Raw genomic sequence first — 5639 nt, 5'->3', positions numbered from 1 at the left:
TGCAAGGGAATCCACTGTCTAAAAATCTTTATCCAAGCGGCTACCTCTGTCTCTCCCCACAGTCTGTTCCTCACAATCGTGTAGGTCTAGTACTGCTCGGTCATGATGCACAGATACACGGGACTCTGCTGGCCCAAGACAGAAACAGCAGTCTTTGGAGCATGTTGTGCAACGTCCTGAATGCTAACAGGGCTCTTACAGAGCTAGCTGACTGTCTTGCATTAAAAGCAATCACAGATGCTAATCTATTAATAATTTATAATGCAAAACAGAAGGTGTTCTTTATTTTTTTCTATAGCTGTGGCCAAAAATTTTGCATCACGTAGAATTTTAGGATTGAGACATCATAAAAAAAACATATATATATATATTAGCCCTCATATAAATAAGAGATAACAAACACCTGCAGTAAACTGTTAACCAACAACAGAGAGCCCTGCACTGATTAACTGCTGCACTGTCTGGAACTGCAGTTTAACATATAAAACATACACAAGGCTGCCACTGTATTTTTGCACTTTCCTCCTGGCTATACTGTACATTACCAGTGTACTCTGGTTTTGTCCTGTTGATTAATATGCTTTACCATACCTCGCTTTTCTTTACAGTACTTGCCTGTGCTTTACCATGCTTTCACAGTGCTTTTACTATGGTCATTTTTAATAAGATCGGGGTCACACTTGAGCTGTCATTCCGCTGGCAATGGGATGTGGGATGAGGCTGGACTTCATTGTGCTTATTTGTTCCTTGTTATTTGTTCAATGCTTTCATTATAAACCTGTTTAATACACTCTTTACACTGTCAATCACTACAAATGGCTGTTTAGCAGGAAGCACTTGAGTCCCGCCCAGGGAAGGATTACACTTGGTTAACAGCAGAGCCTCACTGCCAGACCTCCAGTGATCGTCACTGCGAGACGCTGCTCTCCCACGCAATGTGGACTCTTTCCAGGCTCAAACACTTTCCATGGGCCGCAAAGCAATCACCCTTTTTTATTATTATTTTATTTTACTTTTTTTTTTTTTTTTTTTTTTTTACAATTTTTCCTTTTTAGTTGACATTTATTTATAAACTCTAAATACTTAAACAAGTTTGCCAGCAAAGTGTATTAAAGCACAGTGAAAAAGCATGATAAAGGACATGCAAACATGAACTAGAGCACATGCTCCCGATGCACACACACACTGGGCTAGAGCACACGCTCCCGATGCACACAGCACACTGGACTAGAGCACACGCTCCCGATGCACACACACACTGGACTAGAGCACACGCTCCCGATGCACACACACACTGGGCTAGAGCACACGCTCCCGATGCACACACACACTGGACTAGAGCACACGCTCCCGATGCACACACACAATGGGCTAGAGCACACGCTCCCGATGCACACACAGCACACTGGACTAGAGCACACGCTCCCGATGCACACACACACTGGACTAGAGCACACGCTCCCGATGCACACACACACTGGGCTAGAGCACACGCTCCCGATGCACACACACACTGGGCTAGAGCACACGCTCCCGATGCACACACACACTGGGCTAGAGCACACGCTCCCGATGCACACACACACTGGACTAGAGCACACGCTCCCGATGCACACACACACTGGACTAGAGCACACGCTCCCGATGCACACACACACTGGGCTAGAGCACACGCTCCCGATGCACACACACACTGGGCTAGAGCACACGCTCCCGATGCACACACACACTGGACTAGAACACGCTCCCGATGCACACACACACTGGACTAGAACACGCTCCCGATGCACACACACACTGGACTAGAGCACACGCTCCCGATGCACACACACACTGGGCTAGAGCACACGCTCCCGATGCACACACACACTGGGCTAGAGCACACGCTCCCGATGCACACACACACTGGGCTAGAGCACACGCTCCCGATGCACACACACACTGGGCTAGAGCACACGCTCCCGATGCACACAGCACACTGGACTAGAGCACACGCTCCCGACGCACACAGCACACTGGACTAGAGCACACGCTCCCGACGCACACACAGCACACTGGATGTGGATAAGTCTGGTGTTAGTTCACTGACCACAGCTTTAAGAGAACATCTGTAGATTATGCAAAACAATTGTAATATTAAGGAAAGACATAATTCAGCATGCCCCTTTGGAAAAGGTGGTGCATAGAGCCTCCAGTAGTACATTTATAGCATGCTATTTTAGATAAAGTATTCCATTTTTAAAGGGATTGATTGGGCAAGCTCTACGTATCTGCTCAGGTCTAAGTGATGTGCTCATCATCATTGCACAACATGCCTTGTATGATAAATATAATATCCTGCTTACTGCCCACTCGTTTACTCTTCAGCCCTCAATTTCCTGGCTGCACAGATGCTCCACAGTAGGGTGCCAGTCCCCTGCGTATCCCCAGCACTGCCCCTACAGTGCAGCAGTATGCTGACAGCCCCCGACAGAGATACTGTTGCACACTGTGATGCTGCTGTCGTTGTTCATGCAGCCGGTGTATTCAAATAACCGCTGCAGGTGCTTGCTGAGTAAACTGAACATGCAAATGCTGGACGAGATCTCTCTTTACTTGGACGGCAATTCTAAATGACTGGGGAGGTATAGAACTGAGAGAACAAAAAAGAATTACTTCTACGCGTGGAGCACTGCAGCGGAACCGACAAAACCAGGACCCGCAGCTTGCTTTATGACTGCAGGTCCGGGGTCCGGTCCAGTCCAGCCAATATCCGCGACAGCCCCAATAAAAAATACAAAAATAAATAAAAAGTAGCGGAGCGTGGAGACGTGACGCCGAATAACGATTGCTTGGCACGGGAAGTGTTTAAACAAAAAGTGCTCAAGACACTGAGAAGGGATCGGCGGGCGGTAAAGCAGAAAACACCTTTGTTTTTTTTTTGTTTTTTTTAACATTTCTTTTTGTTTGTTTTTTTTAATTTACATTCCGCCCGGTAACAGTGACCTCAGCCAATCATTATTGAGCACACACAGCCAATAGGAAAGCGAGCATTGCTCTGTTCTACTGCGGCGGCGCACAGTTTGCTCACTTTTGGCGTGAAACATACGACCTCGGCGGCGCACAGTTTGCTCACTTTTGTCTTGCGGGTTCGAAACTTACCCCGTTTTAGTACAGAAAACGTGCCTGTCCTTTAAAAGCCTTTCTTTCTGTTCGACCATACACTGTCGAAGGACCCAACTGCTGCTTCCTCAGACAGTCCACTAACGGTGTCCAGTTAAAAAAAGTGCTGCAGTGTTCAGTGATTAGGAATTATATAAACGGTAGTATATTATTAATTTACGTATGAATATACTTAGAAAAGTTTTAAAGTGAAAAAACTTCATGTACGTGAATTAACGCATATTATGTGATTTTTACTATAATTTGTCGGGTGACAGCCCATTATCCGAATAACACTGGCTGACCGCCCAGACGGGTATGAAACTACACAAAATTTGCTTTGTAAAGTACATCCTTAGAATATATATCTATATATATATATATATATATATATATATATATATATATATATATATATATATCATAGTGGGGGCGCATATTTATCGTTTTTGAAGTTGGGCGCACTTTCTGACGATGTACCACTTTCTGGTCCTATACTGTTATGTATTTTCTTCTTCTGGGTGTTAGATACACATACACAGCACAAATAAACATGAGACGTGAAGGGCATATATGTACTGCACTCATTCACCATGCTTTGCCACTCCCTTGTATTTGGTTGACTGTACTTTCCAATGCTTTCCCATGCTGCTATACTCTGCCCTTGGTGTAGCGTACTCAGTGCTTTGCCATGCTTTCTCATGCACTTACTAATGCTTTACCATAAGTCTCTTTGCTCCATCCTTGATCTACACCAGAGCCCTAATCAGCTTAGTCTCTTGTCAGTATGAAATTAGATTGTGTGAGTCGACACCGACCTGTCTGCTGCTGAAGTGACAAGTGGATTAAATGACTCGTCCCTCTCTCCAACTCGACCACTCTGCCTACCAGTCCCCAAGCTTTAACCACTAAGCCACATGACCTCCCAATCCCTCAGCTTAAACCACTAAGCCACATTGCCTCCCAGTTCCTCAGCTATAACCATTAGGTGACACTGCCTCCCAGTCGCTCCGCTATACGCGCTTGGACACACTGCCTCCTAGTCTCTAAGCACTAATCACTAGGCTACACTGCCTCCTAGTCTCTAAGCGCTCTCTTTTAGGTCCAACTAAACATTTAAATGCTGAAGGATTTGGGTCAGTGTTTTAGCAAAGCCACCAAAGCAGTCAGCATAAAAAAGCCTGGTCTGTGTTGTGAGAAACGCTTCCAGTGATCTCCTCAGTTGCTTGTTTTTTGCAATGTTGAAATGGCAGTATGCAAAGCAGCAGATTAGCAGTTTAGCAGGCACTGCAGACAGAGCAGCACGCTAGAGAAAACAATCGTGCTCAGGAAATGAATGCAAGTTTATGAAAAACAAAGGAGTTCAACTAATGTGATGCAACTGATCCCAGAATTACTTCTTGTACGTGACGACCTGCTCGCTGCATAAAGACAGCTGAAACCTATTATACAGTAATCCTGCATAGTCCCATCAGCTGAAATAGCATGAGCAGCTGGTAGTGCACACATCCTGTCAAATGAATAGAGAGCTGTGTACTCCAAGCACTGAGAATGCATCTAGAGAACTCAGAACTGAGGATCTGAGAGCCAGCTAATTCAATACAGTATAGCTAACTCAGGACTGAGAATCTGAGAGCCAGCTAACTCAATACAGGGTAGTATGGAGAATTCAGAACTGAGGATCTGAGAGCCAGCTAACTCAATACAGGGTAGTATGGAGAATTCAGAACTGAGGATCTCAGAGCCAGCACATTTAATACAGTATAGAGAACTCAGGACTGGGGATCTGAGAGCCAGCTAACTCAAAACAGTATAGTATAGAGAACTCAGTACTGGGGATCTGAGAGCCAGCTAATTCAATACAGTATAGAGAACTCAGAACTGAGGATCTGAGAGCCAGCTAACTCAATACAGTATAGTATGGAGAATTCAGAACTGAGGATCTCAGAGCTAGCACATTCAATACAGTATAGAGAACTCAGGACTGGGGATCTGAGAGCCAGCTAACTCAATACAGTATAGTATGGAGAATTCAGAACTGAGGATCTCAGAGCTAGCACATTCAATACAGTACAGAGAACTCAGGACTGGGGATCTGAGAGCCAGCTAATTCAATACAGTACAGAGAACTCAGTACTGGGGATCTGAGAACCAGCTAATTCAATACAGTATAGAGAACTCAGAACTGAGGATCTGAGAGCCAGCTAATTCAATACAGTATAGTATGGAGAATTCAGAACTGAGGATCTCAGAGCTAGCACATTCAATACAGTACAGAGAACTCAGTACTGGGGATCTGAGAGCCAGCTAATTCAATACAGTACAGAGAACTCAGTACTGGGGATCTGAGAACCAGCTAATTCAATACAGTATAGAGAACTCAGAACTGAGGATCTGAGAGCCAGCTAATTCAATACAGTATAGTATGGAGAATTCAGAACTGAGGATCTCAGAGCCAGAACATTCAATACAGTATAGAGAACTCAGGACTGGGGATC

The sequence above is a fragment of the Polyodon spathula genome, chromosome 7 (genome assembly GCF_017654505.1).
Source record: "Polyodon spathula isolate WHYD16114869_AA chromosome 7, ASM1765450v1, whole genome shotgun sequence".
Lineage (NCBI taxonomy): Eukaryota > Metazoa > Chordata > Actinopteri > Acipenseriformes > Polyodontidae > Polyodon > Polyodon spathula.
The sequence above is the reverse complement of the archived record's forward strand: the minus strand, read 5'-3'. Positions refer to the sequence as shown.